This window comes from Mus caroli, chromosome 1 (assembly GCF_900094665.2).
Source record: "Mus caroli chromosome 1, CAROLI_EIJ_v1.1, whole genome shotgun sequence".
Classification (NCBI taxonomy): Eukaryota; Metazoa; Chordata; class Mammalia; order Rodentia; family Muridae; genus Mus; species Mus caroli.
In genome coordinates this window covers 38,830,507-38,848,596 of record NC_034570.1, presented here as the reverse complement: position 1 = coordinate 38,848,596, position 18,090 = coordinate 38,830,507, and the positions used below count along the sequence as shown (strand labels likewise).

General features: G+C 38.8%; 1 pseudogene; it reads left to right on the top strand.

Annotated features, from left to right (window-relative positions):
* The first annotated feature begins 401 nt into the window (after positions 1 to 401).
* Positions 402 to 3,137, top strand: LOC110295036 (annotated as a pseudogene).
* The last annotated feature ends 14,953 nt before the right edge of the window (positions 3,138 to 18,090 follow it).

The following is an 18,090-nucleotide window of genomic DNA, read 5'->3' as shown; positions in this document are numbered from 1 at the left end:
AATCCAGAACTGGAAAGTCATGCAAAGAAGTTGAGGTTTGGCACCATGAAGAGAGCCTATAAGAGGCTATTGGTGAAGCCTACTTGCAGCTGAAGTCCCCAGTGCATTGTAGATGCCATTACCATCGGATGATCACCAAGAACAGCAGGGGCAATGTATTGGAGTTACCCAAAGCCTAAAATGGTACAGTGTGCATAGCTCAAGATATGACTCAAGCCATTTGGAGGTGCTCTGACACTGGAACAAGAAGCTGTAATGTTGAAGTTGCCTTGGAGACCCCAAGATGTTCCAGATAAAAAATCTGTGGTATACCTGTTGAGGAAAGCTGCTAACAGGGAATGGAGCCATCCAAAGAGAATTGTGTTACAGTCAACAAAGCAGAAAGGAGTTGGACATTAAACATGGAGATGCTGAGTTTGGAGTTTGTTCAGCTGGATTTTGGTCTTGGTTTGGTCCAGTATTTCCTCACAATGAAATTTTGGAATGGTAATGTATGTCATGTGATGTTGGAGGTATGTGATCTGCTTTTTGATTTTGAATTTATAAGGGGTTCCAGTTAAGTGATTAGAAGAACCTCAGAAGAGACTTTAAACTTTGGACTTTTAACATTATTTTGAGACTATGATAGACTATGGGGCTTTTTGAAGTTGGACTAAATTTATTTTGCATTATGCTATGTTTAGATATGTCCCCCATAGACTCAACAAAGGAATGGATACAGAAAATTTGGTAGATTTACACAATGGAGTACTACTCAGCTATTAAAAACAATGACTTCATGAAATTCTTAGATAAATGGATGGAACCAGAAAACATCATCCTGAGTGAAGTAACCCAAACACAAAAGAACACATATGGTATGCACTCACTGATAAGTAGATATTAGTCCAAAAGTGTAGCCTCCCATAAGCCTGAAGCAGGCTAAACCAGAACTTGACCTTGCTGCCACTAAGGAGATTATCTACGGTGGAGCCTTCCTCCCTAGATCACTCTTCAAGATACTGCTATCTGCTGAGAGGCCCTGGAGCTATTCCGGAGACTACGTCCCTATCCTGCATGTCATCACCTGCAGCTGGTTCCAGGCTCCAAGGATGAATTGGCAGGAATGGACTTTCCTCCCCCCCCGCCCCCTCTTTTATAAAGAGTGTCCACCATTAAAAATTTGAACCTTCAGCAGACTAGTTGTCTTGGTTCCATTCTTTCTCAACCCTCCTAGGCTCCCTCTTTTCTTTCAGATTCCAAGATGCCTTTCAGGCTCAAACCCGGACATGTGAGCCGCTGGCCAGCCCCAACACAAAAGCTTTGAATATCCAAGATACAATTCACAGACCACATGAAGCTCAAGAAAAAGGAAGACTAATGTGTGGATGATTCGATCCTTCTTAGAAGTGGGGACAAATATTCATGGGAGGAAATACAGAGACAAAGTGTGGAGCAGAGACTGAAGGAAAGGCCATCCAGAGACTGTGCCACCTAGGGATCCATCCCATATATAGAGACCAAACCCAGACACTGTTTTGGATGCCAAGAAGTGCTTGCTGTTAGGAGCCTGTTATAGCAGACTCCAGAGAGGCTCTGCCAGAGCCTAACAAATACAGAGGTGGATGCTAGCAGCCAACCATTGGATTGAGCACAGGATCCCCAATGGAGGAGTTTGAGAAAGGACTGAAGGAGCTGAAGAGGTTTGCAATCACATAAAAAGAACAACAATATCAACCAACCAGAACCCCCAGAGCTTTCAGGGACTATACCAGCAACCAAAGAATATACATGGAGGGACACATGGCTCCAGCTGCATATGTAGCAGAGGATGGCATTGTCTAGCATCAATAGGAGAAGTCTTTGGTCCTCTAAAGGCTGGATTCCCTAGTGGAGGGGAATGCCAGGGTGGTCCCATTTGCTGCTGGTAGACATGGCCTCTTGGGAGAAGTACTCTTGCACAATGGGTCTGGAGGCCTAGCCACCTCTGGGAGTATATGGTGCAGAGTAGGAGGCAGGAAAGACCTTGCCTGTCCTCTTTCGTGTACAGCTGGATCCATTCTCAGTGAAGGTTGGTCTCCTGGGGATGGGGGGGAGTCACCCTGCAAGGAGAGTTTTAGTTCACTAAGGACTGCTATTTCAGGATCACAGTTACTATGTGAAACAGATCCCAGCTATGACAGGGACTCTACCTTCAATGGGTTTGTAGGAAAAATCCAGCTGATCACAGGAATGGACAAAGCTCTTGTTGGGATGTGCAGAAAAGGAGAGGCATTATGTGACGATTCCCCTAAACCTTGCCTATGGAAGTGAAGGAGTTTCTGGTGTGGTCCCTCCAAACTCAGTGTTCATTTTGATGTACTCTGGGTGGATTTGGAATTCTGAAGACCAGGTTCATATTCAGATGTATTTCAACCCCCTCAGTTGCCGTCTGGACTATGCAAGTATCTGATTTTATGAGGTACCACTACAACAGAACACTTTTGGATGGTACACTTTAATTCCAGCCATAATCACATGGAAACCTTTGGCACATTCGTGAGAATTGGATGGCTGATTCCTGGAATGGACATAGGGCTGCTGGGCATGTGTGTTGTGGAGAAGCGTATCAGTGCCATCTCCCTTTTTCTGGCTATGGGGAGGAGGGAGATGCAAAAGACTTGCCTGGGCAGACGTCCCTAGTCTTTGATGTTGCACTGTTGAGCCTCCATAACCCCAAGGATACCATTTCTGTTGAGAATAAGGTCATCCCTGAGAACTGTGAGCAGAGAAGTCAGAGTGGGGACTTCCTCAGGTATCATAACAATGTTATGCTTCTGGATGCCACCCTCTTTGACTCCAGCTATTCAAGGAACCACACCTTTGACAAATACATTGGGCAGGGTTATGTGATTCCTGGGATGGATGAAGGTTTACTTGGTGTCTGCATTGGAGAGAAGCAAAAGATTGTGGTCTCTCCTCACCTGGGCTATGGAAAAAATGAAAGATGGAGAATTCCTGGCTCAGCAGTGCTGGTCTTTGACATCCACATAATTGGCTTTCACAACCCTTCGGATTCCATCATCATCACTTCCCACTATAAGCTTCCAGTCTGTTCGGTGCTGAGTAAGATAAGGAATTACCTCAAATACCACTACAATGCCTCATTTCTGGATTGAGCCTCTCACTGGAATTCCTTTCTCTCATGCTCTTCTCCAATTTTGTCCCTGCAGTTCCTTCAGACAAGAACAATTCTGGGTCAGAGCTTTTGACTGTGGGATGGCAACCCCATCCCTCCAATTGATGTCCTGGAGTCTACAAATTCCACCCTCCACCATTGTAGAGCACTTCATTCAAGTTCCCTCCCTTTGAGTCCTGAAAGTCTCTCACCTCCCAGGTCTCTAGTGCATTCTAGATGATTCCTCCACCTCCTACCTCCCAAGGTTACCTGTTTCCTGCCACACCCACTCCAGAGAAGACTGTGTGACAGGCCTAAAAGCTTGGATGCAGTCCCGAGGCAAAGAGTTTCATGGAAACTTAGTCTCCTGGAATCTTGGCATCCCATAGCATGAATGCACCAAACCTGTCCCTGTGATAGTCAGTGTATGAATCTCTGTGCTTTCTTTCAGTAATGTTTTATTATTTTACTAATACCTAAATCAGGTTGAACTCTACTGTCTGGCCTTCACCAATGTCCCAGGCAGCCTTTGAGCTGATCCTGGGCCTGGAGTTTCATAAGAATGTTATTCATCCAGACGAAATGCCCCAGTGTTAACCAGGCATCTGTTTGCTGGATAGGAGCTAGTATATTCAGGGCTAGTTCAGAATAGTAAACTTAGAATTCTCATTACAGACATAAATGGCTACCTACAGTACATAATAGTAGAAAGAAGGTGGGTTGTGGTTTTAGGATGAACTGAAGTATTATATCATTCATGAAAGGGTTAGTAGAACAGAATTCCCCTGGTGCATGTTTTTCACTAGGCCCAGAGGAATCGCATAATTAGGTATTTACTAAGGGACCCCTGGTGGTGGGTTTAAAAATTGCATCAGACCTTTCACCTGGATCCTGTGATTAGCTGATTTTAGATAGGGCTGTTCCTATCTCAATTGTAAACACTGCCTGGCTCCCGCCAGCTTTTTATGTATCCATTTTCTTTATTTTGTGTAATGAACCATTATGCACCTCAATGTACCTTGGCGGATGTATTCACCTAGCTTTCTTGTTTTTCTTCTGTATTATAAGTCTGATGCTCGCTTTGAGAAATTACATTCAGATACAACACTCCCTTGTGTTCATGTCTGTTTGTCACTTTTCGCAGACTCCCTGCCCAACTGTACCAAGACCCTGATTCTCCCATGGATTGAGGGGCCGACTGAGTCCAGTCTTCAGCCTTTCTTTCTGCTGACCCCCCAGGGCTTCAGTTCTAGCCCGCCAACCCCCACCCAACACCTGATCATGTCCCTCCTTACCTTCCTTGTCCACTCTCCCACCCAGGTACTTCCCTCATTCTGTCCCTTGTGACTGCTTTCTTCTTCCTCCCAAGTGGGACTGAGGCATCCTCACTTGGGTCCTTCAACTTGTTAAACTTCTTGAGTTCTGTGGATGATATTCTGTACTCTTTTTTTGACTAATGCCCATTTATTAGTGACTGTATACCAGGCCTGTCCTTTTGGGTCTGAGTTACCTCACTCAGGATGATATTTTCTAGTTCCATCCAGTTGCCTGCAAAACTCATGATGTCCTCCTTCTTTATACCTGCACAGTATTCCATTGTGTAAATGTACCACATTTTCAGTATCTATTCTTTCATTGTGGGACATCTGGGTTTTTCCAGCTTCTGGCTCTCAAAAATAAGGCTGCTATGAACATAGTGAAACACATGCCTCTGTGACATGGTAGGGCATCTTTTGGGCATATCCCCAAGACTGATATAGCTGGGTCTTCAATTAAATCTACTTCCAATTTTCTGAGGAACCTCCACATTGATTTCCAGGGTGGTTGTACCAGTTTGCAATCCCGTTAGCTCCTCTTTCTTCATGTCCTTATGAACATGTGCTCTTACCTGAGTTTTCAATCTTAGCCATTCTGATTGGTGTAAGGTGGAATCTCAGGATTATTTTGATTTACATTTCCCTGATCACTAAGGACATTGAACAATTCTTTAAGTGCTTCTCAGCCATTCGAGATTCCTCTGTTGGAATTCCCTGTTTAGATTTATACCCCAAATTTGTATTGGGTTATTGGTTTCTTTGTGTTAGACTCTTGGCTTCTTTATACATGTTGGATATTAGTCCTCAATTGGATATGGGATTAGTAAAGATTTCTTCCCAATCTGTAGGTGCTGATTGTCCTTTGACTTTTAGAAGCTTTCAAGTTTCATGAGGTTCCATTTATCAGTTCTTGATCTTACAGCCAGAGCCATTGGAGTTCTATTTAGGAAATTCCCATGTGTGCCAATGATTTTGAGGCTCTTTCCCACTTTCTCTTCTATTAGATTCAGTGTATCTGGTTTTATATTGAGGTCCTTGATTCATTTGGCCTTGGGCTTTGCGCAAGGTGACAAATATGCATCTAATTTCATTTTTCTACATACAGACTGCCAGTTAGACTAGCACCATTTATTAAAGATGCTTTGTTTGTTCCATTGTATATTTTGGGCTTCTTTGTCAAAGATCACGTGTCCATAAGTGGGTGGTTTTATTTCTGGGTCAGCAATTCTCTTCCATTAATCAACCTGTCTGTCTCTGTACCAATACCAAACTGTTTTTATCACTATTGCTCTATAGTGTAGCTTGAGGTCAGGTATTCTGCTTCCTCCAGAAGTTCTTTTTTGTTAATAATTATTTCCCACTAGCAAGATTTTGCTGAAAGGACCCAGACATAGCTGTCTTTTGTGAGACTATGCCAGGGCCTAGCAAACACANAAGTGGATGCTCACAGTCAGCTATTGGATGGATCACAGGGCCCCCAATGGAGGAGCTAGAGAAAGTACCCAAGGAGCTAAAGGGATCTGCAACCCTATAGGTGGAACAACATTATGAACTAACCAGTACCCCAGAGCTCTTGACCCTAGCTGCATATGTATCAAAAGATGGCCTAGTCGGTCATCACTGGAAAGAGAGACCCATTGGACTTGTAAACTTTATATGCCCCAGTACACGGGAACGCCAGGGCCAAAAAGTGGGAGTGGGTGGGTAGGGGAGTAGGGGGGAGGGTATGGGGGACTTTTGGGATAGCATTGTAAATGTAAATGAGGAAAATACCTAATAAAAATATTTTTAAAAAAGAATTATTTCCCTATTCTGCATTTTTTTTTTGGTTTTCCAGATGAATTTGAAAATTGCTCTTTCTATATATTTGAAGAATTGCATTGGGATTTTTAATAGGAATTGCATTGAATCTGTAGATTGTTTTTGATAGGATGGCCATTTTTTACTGTTAATTCTACCAATTTATTGTTAGTATTAAACTATGATAATTCTACCAATTTATTGTGAGATCTCTTCATTTTCTGAGTTCTTCGATTTCTTTCTCTGGAGACTTGAAGTTATTGCCATACAGATTTTTCATTTCTTTGGTTAGAGTTACCCCAAGACATTTTACATTATTTGTGGTTATTATGAAAGGTGTTGTTTCCCTAATTTCTTTTTTCAGCCCATTTATCATTTTGCAGGTTGCTAATGTATACTATCATATCATCTGCAAATAGTGATACCTTGACTTACTCTTTGCCAATTTTTATTCCCTTGAGCTCCTTTTGTTGTTTTATTACTCTAGCTAGGACATCTAGTACTATATTGAATAGATATGGGGAGAGTGGTCATCCTTGTCTTGTCTCTGATTTTAGTGGGATTGCTTCAAGTCTCTCTTCACTTAATTTGATATTAGCTGCTGATTTGATGTATATTGTTTTATTATGCTTAGATGTCTGCCTTGAATTCCTGATCTTTCCAATACTTTTAAAATAAAGGGATGTTGTATTTGGTCAAATACTTTTTCAGCATCTAATAAAATGATCATGTAATTCTGTTCTTTGAGTTTGTTCATATCATGAATTACATTAATGGATTTCATATATTAAGCCATTCCTGTATCCCTGGGATAAAGCCTACTTGATCAAGGTAGATTATGGTTTTGATTTGTTCTAGGATTCAATTGGTGAGAATTTTATTTGGTATATTTGTATCAATATTCATAAGCAAAATTGGTCTTAAGTTCTCTTTTTTGTTGGGTCTTTGTGTGCTTTAGGTATCAAAGTAATTGTGGCTTCATAGAATGAATTAGGTAGTGTTCATTCTCTTTCTATTTTATAGGATACTTTGAGGAATATTAGTATTAGCTCTTCTTTGAATGTCTGGTAGAATTCTGCACTAAAGCCATCTGGCCCTGGACTTTTTTGTTATTGTAGTTCGGAGGTTTTTAATGACTTCTTTTATTTCCTTAGGGCATATGGGACTGTTTAGGTAGTTTACTTCCTCTTGATTTAACCTTAGTACTTGGTATCTGTCTAGAAAATCATCCATTTCATCCAGATTTTTCAGTTTTTTAAGTATATGCTTTTGTAGTAGGATCTGATGATTTTTTTTAATTTCCTCCATTTCTGGAGATATGTCTCCATCTTTATTTCTGATTTTGTTAATTTAGATACTGTCTCTGGGCCCTATAGTTAGTTTGGCTAGGGATTTATCTATTTGTTGATTTTCTAAAACAAACCAACAAACAAACAAACAAACAAAAAAAACACAGCTTTTAGTTTTGTTCTTTTTGTTTGTTTGTTTTTGTTTTTGTATAGTTCCCTTTGTTTCTATTTTGTTGATTTCAGCTCTGAATTTCATTACTTCCTAATCTTCTTGGGTGTGTTTGCTTCTTATGGTTCTAGTGTTCTCAGGTGTGCTGTTAAGTTGACAGTGTATGATCTCTCCAATTTCTCTCAGGGTATTTAATGCTATCAATTTTCCTCTTAACACTGCTTTCAATGTGTCCCGCAAGTTCGAGTATGCTATGGCTTCATCTCATCCCTGATTTTTGCATGTATGTAGGTGTATCCAAGGATTGCTGTGGTAGGAGAACCAGGATCTAAGGATGCCAAAGTATGGTGGCTTCTATTGCTTTTGGTCTTATACTTGCCTCCTGCCATCTGGTTATCCCTAGTGTTAGCTGGTCTGGGTATCTCTGTCTGGTGCCTCCCTCTTGCATCACTTGGTTGCTGTAGGTCTCCTGGTAGGACTGTGACCCTGGCTGTAGCAGACCTCCTGTGTAGTTCTCAGACTGTGGGGTCTTCAGAGGGGCAGACAAGCTGCTGATTTGTTGCCCTGGCTGCAGCAGATCTCCTGGAATGCCTTCAAACTGTTGAGTCTTCATAGGAGCAGTCAAGCTGTTGCCCTGTGTGTAGCTGTTCTCCTGGCAGGCTTTCCAATTATGGGATCTGTTTCCCAGTTGCATTGGGAGCAGCAGACCTCCTGGAGACCTTGAGACTGTGGTGTCTTCAGAGGAGCAGACAAATTGGTGCTGTACCCCAGCTGATAGCAACTGCTGGAAGGGGCCCTTATGTCATTCTTAACTGTAACATTTACTTTAAAAGCGACAGTACTCTGTGTAATGTTTTAAATAATTTAAATGTTTTCAACTGGTAAAATAAAGTGCAGGAAATGAAAAGATCTATAGTGAATATGGATGTTTTTAATTCTCAAGCTTTATTCAGTGGAAAATCTGATGAGGTGACTTTGAATATTCAGCTGTGTGTTGGCACAACTTATACATTCTGTTCATCTTAAAAAATATCCAATGGCTGTGCAATCTAGTTCTTGGCTTTGGTCACAATTTTTTATTCCAGTTGTGCTATTGATTTCACTTCTTTGGTATTTCTACTTTTCTTTTTAGCTTATCAGTAGTTAAAGCTGTTATCTTTATGGCTATTTTCCAGTTTTAATTGTGACACGAAGAAAACCACTAAGCCAATTGATAAAATATTTCTTATATATAAAAGAAATATGATGGCTTGTAGATTGCAATTTTCCTCTCAATTTTGCTCACTAAATCCTGTCTTTCCAAATTCTGATTCATTTTCATTTTTTAATGTATGAGAATGTATTTGTAAGTCAACCATTTGGGTCTTGAATCAAATATGAAGATGAAATAAGATTGTATAAGATGAAGTTAAAATTGAACTATAAATACTATATTTATATAAAGGATAGCTATATGTAGTTATAAATATATAATACATATATGTACTATTATATAATATAAATATATAATATGTAATATATAAGATACATATAGAAGGTGATATGCTTTTCAGGTTGCATTAAAACTTTACAATGTTTTCTAAAGGAAGGAGTGGTCACAAGTCAAATGTTGATCAATTCTAGGGGGAAAAGAAATTAGTTCCACATTAAACAATTTGGTTTAGTAAAATTGGAATTTATAAAATTATAACTTTATCCATTATTATTCCATCTTTCTAAGGTTTAATGGCATTGGTAACATTCATTATGCACAAGTGTACCCATCGCAACAGAAACTTACAGGTACTATTATATAATAAAGTTCAATGAATATTAATAAATCATCAAGTATTTTACATTTAATTCTGTCTTCTGTATTCAAGGAATTGATTCTTTTAACTAATAAGATGGGAATCTAATTTCAAAATTTATCTAACTGAAATAATTACAAACATTTAAAAATAATTGATTATATTAAGGAAATAGATGAATTACAAAATGGCTATCAGAATTTTCTCCCATTTATTGTAGAAATTAACTGTATCTTCATCTAGTAAATAAAAAGCAGACAATATTATTATTAGAGGGAGTTAAAGAACTACATTTATGTGGTGAAATTCCAAGTTAGAACCACAGCTTGCAAGATGAAGGAAACAAAGAATTAGAAATTTTGCCTAAGTTTGGCCTTGAATATACTCCTTGAGAACTATAAAATAAAATATGACATTTATAAATGATTTATAATTAAAATCTGAGAGTGACCCTGAAAAGAAGTTTGCTCAGTACATATGCAATATGTATTATCTCAAACTGGACAATCAAGTGCTCATAAGGATGAGCCAGAAAGTGTGGATCTGTAAGTGCAAAAATGAGGACAAAAACCAGGAAATATTATAAATAAGTCCATGCTCTCAACTATTAATATGTTCGCTCATATTATAGTCATCAGTATTAAAAATAAAAAATGTGACAGAGCAAGGACACACAGCTAGTAACAGTTAGCTATGTGCTCCAGCTCCAACATTAATAGCTTATTTTATAGCTTGTTCTTGGCTAAACTAGTTAACTCACACTTCTGATAAAGGGTCAGATATTAAAAGTAATGCTTTACTTTAAATAACTTTAAAACTTTAAAACTCCTCTTCCTCTTTTCATTCTCTGAAAGAAAAATGAAGAACCAGTCTAGGGAGAACATTTTAGGGTTTTGGGCAAACATCCAATCTGATCTAATGGGAATGCTTTTTATGAGTTTAAACTAAGAAGTACAGGAAAAATTATAATCTAGTGATGTTATATTGGCTGAAGCTCAACAATTGTTTTGCAAAGAAAAGTTGAATATGCCATGGTGGCTCTGGATAGAGAATAAATGTGGGGTATTAAGGAAACTGTTTAGAAAGCAAAGAAATCAACTGTGAGAAGCCATTCATGGAAACCACTAAGGAGGAGAATTCTTTCTATTCCATGCAATATGTATTCTCATGACACAAGGGAGAAGGTAAAACAATGTCTGTTTCTGTTTGTCTATTTTCCCCTCTGTGAAATCATAGGGAATCACTGAGACTGTTCAAATAGAAAGATGAAATTATATGTAGACAATAAAGCATAAGACAGACAACAGTGGATGCCTATTGTAATGCAAAAGACTAAAAATTCAATATTTATTATAGAGTTATGACAGCATAGCTATGACCAAGATGAAGGTGATATTATTAAATGTAGATCATAAAATGACCACACACAGGGTCAAACACAGAGGAAGAGAGAGAAAGAGAGAGCTGCTTACATTGTCAATCCATTCACTTGCTTGTTTTATCCTATATTTTTTTGTCAACATATGTTTACTACTATTCTGGTTTCTATGAACACCAAAATGGACATTTGAGTCTTTACTCTAAATTATTGTACAGTGTAGTAAAGATGTATAGACTATTAACACAGTATAATATTCATAAAAATAGCAACAATCCTCAATTAAAGTTTGACTTAATGTTTAAAGGTGATAAAGAAGATATCTGAAATGTTGAAATGTTCAGACAATGAGTACAATGCTTGTCAGATGACAAAGGCATATAAAACTCCCTCTAGAGTCAACTTTTAATAGTCTATGTGAAACTTTGCTAGAGGATTTTAAATGCATGAAACATCAATACTCTATTATTTAAAATGGTTTTAAAAGCTATAAATAAGCAGTGAATATTTATCATAGACAAAATGATGTTTTGATACTGTGAATCAGTTCAATCTGGGTAATTATGATATATACCTTGACATACTTAATTATCATGATGATACTCCCTTATAAAGTTTGAAAATACAATTCATTGCATCCTTATCTTTTCTTCTGTTGCCTTATGTTTCCTATACCCTCCCCCCGCCTGTTCCCCTACCCACCCACTCCCACTTCTTGGTCCTGGCCTTCCCCTGTACTGGGGCATATAAAGTTTGCAAGACCAAGGGGCCTCTCTTCTCAATGATAGCCAACTAGGCCATCTTCTGCTACATATGCAGGTAGAGACACAAGCGCTGGGGGTATTGGTTAGTTCATATTGTTGTTCCACCTATAGGGTTGCAGACCCCTTCAGCTCCTTGGGTACTTTCTCTAGCTCCTCCATTGGGGGCCCTGTGTTCCATCCAATAGCTGACGGTGAGCATCCACTTCTGTATTTACCAGGCACTGGCATAGCCTCACACTATATCAGGGTCCTTTCAGCAAAATCTTGCTGGCATATGCAATAGTATCTGGGTTTGGTGACTGATTATGGGATGGATCCCTGGGTGTGGTAGTCTCTGGATGGTCCATCCTTTTGTCTTAGCTCCAAACTTTGTCTCTATAACTCCTTTCATGGGTATTTTGTTCCCTATTCTAAGGAGGAATGACGTATCCACACATTGGTCTTCCTTCTTCTTGATTTTCTTGTGTTTTGAAAATTGTATCTTGGGTATTCTAAGTTTCTGGGCTAATATCCACTTATCAGTGAGTGCATATCCAAGAATTTAACATTTAATGTTATTTCATTATTAAGGATCATTTGACGATGAGACATATCTGCTCCTAACAGCTTCCCCATTCTCCTTCAAAGAAGAATTAATCATCTTTAATTCTAGGTGAGATTGCTTATCATGGCAAGGTAGCCACAGGGCAGAAATTGCCTATTTCATCTGCAGGCAACATACTGTCCAGGAAAAGGACACACTAATGTGCAGTAGTCTACTAATAGCTCTGCCCAAACGGGTAAACAGTCCATCATAATTCTGCTTTACAAAGGTCTGTCAGATGATCCTAGGCAAGAGGGCTGAAGACAGATGATCCAATGTTATAAGAAATTAGGGGCTGTCCAGGCAGTTACCTGTCTCTACTATTTGTTTAAGCTTTAGAAACTATGTTTGGTACTTCCTATATACTCAGGTAATATTTATTTCATTCTCAGATATCTGATGGGGTTAAAGACTAATTATATAGTCCCATAAGCAAACTTAAGTTGTTTAACATGAATGACATGATATGAAGTAGAAAGCATGTTTTTCAGATGGTATTACAGACTAAAATCTAAACATAATTCAGAGATAGAATTATAACTCTTTAAGTTGGGAATGATGGTAGAGTACTTTATCCAACTGGCAAATATGATGGACTGGATGTTAATTGTATATCATGATTTGTAATGTATATAAATTGTTGTAATTATGTTTAATTTAGGTCTGAGAAAAAAGTTGATTTTTGGTTTTTTGGGGGTTTTGGACAAAAATGGTGAGATATAGGGGGTGTCATTCTGGTTTCTTTTTCTTTTTTTTAATTGGGGAATCTGTGTTTACTGATACTGAGTTGCCAGTCTCTAATGGTTGAGCACAGAGCCTGACACTGAGAGTTGCATGGGTAGGATACAGGGCAAATCAGTGACTGGGCAGAAGAGAGAAGGGAATGTAGTTGTAGAGGTGAAAAAGCCAACCAGCCACATAAGTTTCAGGTAAGTGTCCTCTGGCCACTTCTGGTGTGTGTGTGTTTTTTATTCTAAGATCTGAGATAGCTCCTGGGTACAGACATGTGTACAACCAGCCAGGAGCAAAAAGCAGGACAGTCAAAACTCCTGCAACACAATATATCAACAGAGGGCAGAAAAAGGACAAAGAAAGTCAGTACTTATGGTTTCTCCAAAACATAGAGACTACAACCAACAATGCTTATTTTACTTGTGAATATCCAGCCTGAACAGTATTCTATAGGAATCATCCACTTTTGCTCCACTCAGTGTCACATGAGTAAATGTGTTCAGTGTGCTAGTTACATTTGCAAAGGTATTGTTAAAAAAATCTAAAAACAATAACTTAGGAAACGAAGGATTCATTTTGGCTCTGGTTTTAGCACATGAAATTTCCTCCAAAAAATTCTTCTTTTGCAATGATGCCCTGTTCAACTGTAAATTTCTAAGCAACAATTTCATGTCATGGTAGACATCAAGCACTGAAAATCAGGCATGGAGGTGTTGGGACATGATACCCCGCAAGTATTCCACCTAGTGTCCCCTGCTAGGTCACATTTTGTAAAATTTCTAGAATCTTCCAAAATAATTCCACTAACTAAATGCACATGTTTGTAATATAATATATTACTGAGGTCATAAGAAGCCATTTGAAAGGTTTTCTCTGAAGTTCCATTTGCTCATTTGACTGACAATTGGTGTTATCTAATAAAAAATTATCTGAGCTAGATAGGCCATGTCCATATTTTTTTTGTATATATATATATAGTGTGTGTGTGTGTGTGTGTGTGTGTGTGTGTGTGTGTGTGTGTTCATGTGCATGCTTATAAATCAGTGACTAGCTTCCAAGAAAATATGAGGTGAGAAAGGAGCCATATAAAAGTAGCATTGCCTTACAAATCTGGTCATAAGAGACATACGGCATCAATACCAAAATTCCATTGGCTAAAATCCAATTGGGATCAGTGGACATGATACAAATGAGAAGTTACCCCATCTTCTGGGGATAATTATAAAATAATCTATAGAAGTTTTGTTCAATAGTATAATGGGAGAATAAAATATTACAATATGCAGGCTACCATTGTAAGTCACAGGTCTTGGCAATATATGTCAAAATGCCAGTATTAGATACTTAAATACTAATCTAATACTCAGTATTAGATTAAATAATATTTTCAAATGTTTTCTGTACCTTTTGTAATCTCTTTCTCCCCAAACCTCCCATCCAATATCCAAATTAATATAGATATTAATTAATCTGTCTTTTTTTGCCAATATGTGAGCTTGATGTGTTATAACAATAGAGTCATTCAGTAGGTTATGTTGTTGATTTTTGTCTGACACCTTTTACTTAAAATATCAGTATGAGATTCACCCTGCTAATATATATGTCAAAGATTTATTTATCTGTTTATTATTTGTCAGTTGATGTACATTTGTGTTAACTCAATATACTGAATTAAATGAATAATTCTGCTATGAGCATTCATGTATAAGTATTTGCATAGATGTATATTATTTCTCTTGTTTAAATTCTTAGGAGGAGAATACACGGATTCTGTAGTCATTCTTTTTTTATTTTATTATGAATCAGTCCATTTGTTTACATCTCAAATGACATCCCACTTCCTGGTTAACCCTCAACAAATCCTCCCATCCCACATCTGTCCTCTTCCCCCTTCCCTTTGACTCTATGTGGGTGCTTCCCTACCCTCCCCCACCCCACTGTTCTAGAATCCCCCTAAGGTGAAGCATCAAACCTCCACAGGACCAAGAACCTCCCCTCCCACTGATGTCAGACAAGGCCATCCTCTGTTGCATATGTATCTGGAGCCATGGATTCTACCCTGTAAATTCCTTGGCTGGTGGTCTAATACCTGGGACCACTAGATTGTCCAACCAGCTGACATTCTTCTTTCTATGGGATTGCAATCCCCTGGCACTCATCTAGTTCTTCTGCAAACTCCCCCACCTGGGGTCCCTGAGCTCAATCTGATGCTTGACTACAAACATCCACATCTGCCTTGGTCAGTTGCTGGCAGAACCTCGGAAGGAACAGTCAAACCAAGTTCCTGTCAGCAAGTACTTCTTGGCAACAGCAACAGTAACAGGGTTTGATGTCTACAGATAGGATGGATACCCAGGTGGTGTGGTCCCTGGATGGCCCTTCCTTCAGTCTCTGCTCCATCTTTTTTCCCTGTCTCTCCTTTGGACAGGAACATTTCTGGGTTAAAAACTTTGAGATGGGTAGGTGACTGCATCACTCAACTGGAGGCTGTGCCTATCTATGGGAGGTAGCCTCGACTGGCTCTAGCTCCCCTTTGCTGCACATTTCAGCCAAAGTCATCCCATTAGGTCCTGGGAGCCCCTCACTTCCCTGGCATCTGGGATCCTCCAGTGGCTATCCCCAGTTCTTCATCATCTACTGCTGCATGTAGTTATTCAATTTCCTAACCTTCTGTACCTCTCTTCAATCCCCTCCAGTACCTGATACTGCCCCCTTATTTCCTCCCCCTCTCCCTCCCAGGTCCTCCCTTCTTCCCCCTCCTGTGATCATCCTGTTCCCCACTCAATGCAGGACTGAAGTGTCCGCACCCTGGTCTTTCTTCGAAATAAGTTCCAAATGGTCTGTCGTTTCTATCATGGGCATTGTGAACTTTGGAGTTAATATCCATTTAGTGCATTCTTTTGTGTCTGGGTTACCTCAATCAGGATGATATTTTCTAGTTCCATCTATTTGCCTGCAAATTTCATGAAGTCATTGTTTTTGATAGCTAAGTCGTACTCCATTGGGTAAATGTACCACATATTCTTTATCTATTCTTTTGTTGAGGGATAATTGGTTGGTTTCCAGCTACTGGCTATTATAAATAAGGTTACTGTGAACATAGTGGAGCATGTGTCCTTGTTGTGTTTTGGAGCATCTTATGGGTACATACCCAGTAGTGTTATAGCTGTGTCTTTAGATAAAACTATTTCCAATTTTCTCAGGAGCCAGCAGATTGATTTCCAGAGTGGATGTGTCAGCTTTTAATCCCACCAGCAACGGAGGAGTGTTCTTCTTTCTCCACATCCTTGCCAGCAACTGCTGGCACTTGCATTTTTGATCTTAGCCATTCTGACTGGTGTAAGGTGGAATCTTGGGGTTGTTTCAATTTACATTCCCTTGATGACTAAGGATGTTGAGCATTTCTTTAACTTGAGATTCCTCAGTTGAGAATTCTCTATTTAGATCTGTACCCCATTTTAATAAGGTTATGTGGTTCTCTGGAGTTTCTTGAGTTCTTTGTATATTTTGGATTAGGCCTCTATTGGATGCAGGGTTGGTAAAAATCTTTTCCCAATCTGTGGGTTCCCGTTTTTTCATACTGACAATGTCCTTTATCTTACAGAAGCTTTTCAATATATGAGGTCCTATTTATCGATTGTTGATCTTAGAGCATGAGCCATTAATTTTCTGTTCAGGAATATTTCCCTGTGCCCATGTATTTGAGGTTCATTCCCACTTTCTCTTCTATTACATTCATCATATCTGGTTTTATGTGGAAGTCCTTGATCCACTTGGACTTGAGCTTTGTATAAGGAAATAAGAATGGATCAATTTGCATTCTCCTACATACTGACCTCCAATTGAACCAGCTCCATTTTATTGAAAATGGTCTCTCTTTTCCACAGGATGATTTTAATCTCTTTGTAAAAGAGCATGTGACCATAGGTAAGGGTTCATTTCTGGGTCTTCAATTCTAATCCACTGATCTATATGTCTATCTCTGTACCATGTGGTTTTTATTACTATTGATCTATAGTACAGCTTGAGGTAAGGGATAGTGACTCACCCATAAGTTCCTATTCTTGAGAATAGATTTCAATATCCTAGATTTTTTGTTACTCCAGATGAATCTGAAAATTGCTCTTCCTAACTCAATGAAGACTGAGTGGGAATTTTGATGGGAATTGCATTGAACCTGGAGATTGCTTTTGGTAAGATGGACATTTTTACTATATTAGTCCTGCCAAAACATAAGCATAAGAGTTATTTCAAACTTTTGAGGTCTTTTTCGATTTATTTTTTTAATAGACTTGAAGTTACAATCATACAGATCATTCACTTGCTAGGTTAGAGTGACACCAAGAAAGTTTATATTATTTGTGACTATTGTGAAGGGTGTTTTCCTAATTTCTTTCTCAGACCATTTTTCCTCTTAGTAGAGGAAGGCTCATGACTTGGTCCAGTTAATTTTATATTCAGCCAGTTTGCTAAAGTTAATCAGCTATAGGAGCTCTAGAGTAGAATTTTGGGGATCACATATGCATACTATCATATCATCTGCAAATAGTGATACCTAGATTTCCCCCTTCTCAATTTGTATCCCAATGATCTCCTTTCCTCTAATTGTTCTAGCTAGAACTTTGCGTATTTTATTGAGTAGATAGGGAGAGAGTGGGAAGCCTTGACTTGTCACTAATTTTAACAGGGTTGCTTTGAGTCTTTCAACATTTAGTTTGATGTTGGTAATTGCTTTGCTGTATATTGCTTTTATTATGTTTAGGTATGGACCTTGAATTCCTGATCTTTCCAAGACTTTTATCATGAAGGGGTGTTGGTTTTGTCAAATATTTTCTCAGCATCTAATGAAATCATCTGTGTTTTTTTTTCTTTTTTTTTAATTAGGTATTTTCCTCATTTACATTTCCAATGCTATCACAAATGTCCCTCATACTCTCCTCCCAACTACCCCACCCACCCACTCCCACTTCTTGGCCCTGGCATTCCCCTGTACTGGGGCATATAAAGTTTGCAAGTCCAATGGGCCTCTCTTTCCAATGATGGCCAACTAGGCCATCTTTTGATACATATGCAGCTAGAGTCAAGAGCTCCGGGGTACTGGTTAGTTCATAATGTTGTTCCACCTATAGGGTT